We start from the raw sequence: 260 nt of genomic DNA, 5'->3' as shown, positions 1-260 counted from the left end.
TATCTTTTTAAAATAACTATTTATAAACATATTTAATTTATATAAATAATTTCATATATTTTTTGTCATTCATACGAATACCAAATAACGACATAAAATAAAATAAAAATTTACAAAGTGCTTTGATTTAATAAAGAAAAAATACAGTATGTAATAAACAAATATCTCAACGTCTATAAGAAAATTTGCATACACATTATTTGCAAATCATTAACACTTCAATTTATATCTCCAAACCCTAGCACATCTACGAATTGTAT

The sequence above is a fragment of the Arachis ipaensis genome, chromosome B05, assembly GCF_000816755.2.
Source record: "Arachis ipaensis cultivar K30076 chromosome B05, Araip1.1, whole genome shotgun sequence".
In the NCBI taxonomy this organism is placed as follows: Eukaryota; Viridiplantae; Streptophyta; class Magnoliopsida; order Fabales; family Fabaceae; genus Arachis; species Arachis ipaensis.
The sequence above is the reverse complement of the archived record's forward strand: the minus strand, read 5'-3'. Positions refer to the sequence as shown.